The following is a 238-nucleotide window of genomic DNA, read 5'->3' on the forward strand; positions in this document are numbered from 1 at the left end:
CAATCACCTTCTGCTACAGTAAACCTTTCCTCAACTAGCATGTCATCTCGGCACTTCAAATGCACTTTCTAGTGTGGAATTAATTTTTATACAAATGTCCAGCAGTGTAACTACATTTCAGGACTTTATTTATTCTGCCATTATACTCGGGACAAGATTTTAGATTTATAAGGTATGTTTCTGTCTATGTCTCAGAAAGTCTTTTATGTCAACTATAACATCAGGAACTTCCAAATCT

This window comes from Rattus norvegicus, chromosome Y (genome assembly GCF_036323735.1).
Source record: "Rattus norvegicus strain BN/NHsdMcwi chromosome Y, GRCr8, whole genome shotgun sequence".
In the NCBI taxonomy this organism is placed as follows: Eukaryota; Metazoa; Chordata; class Mammalia; order Rodentia; family Muridae; genus Rattus; species Rattus norvegicus.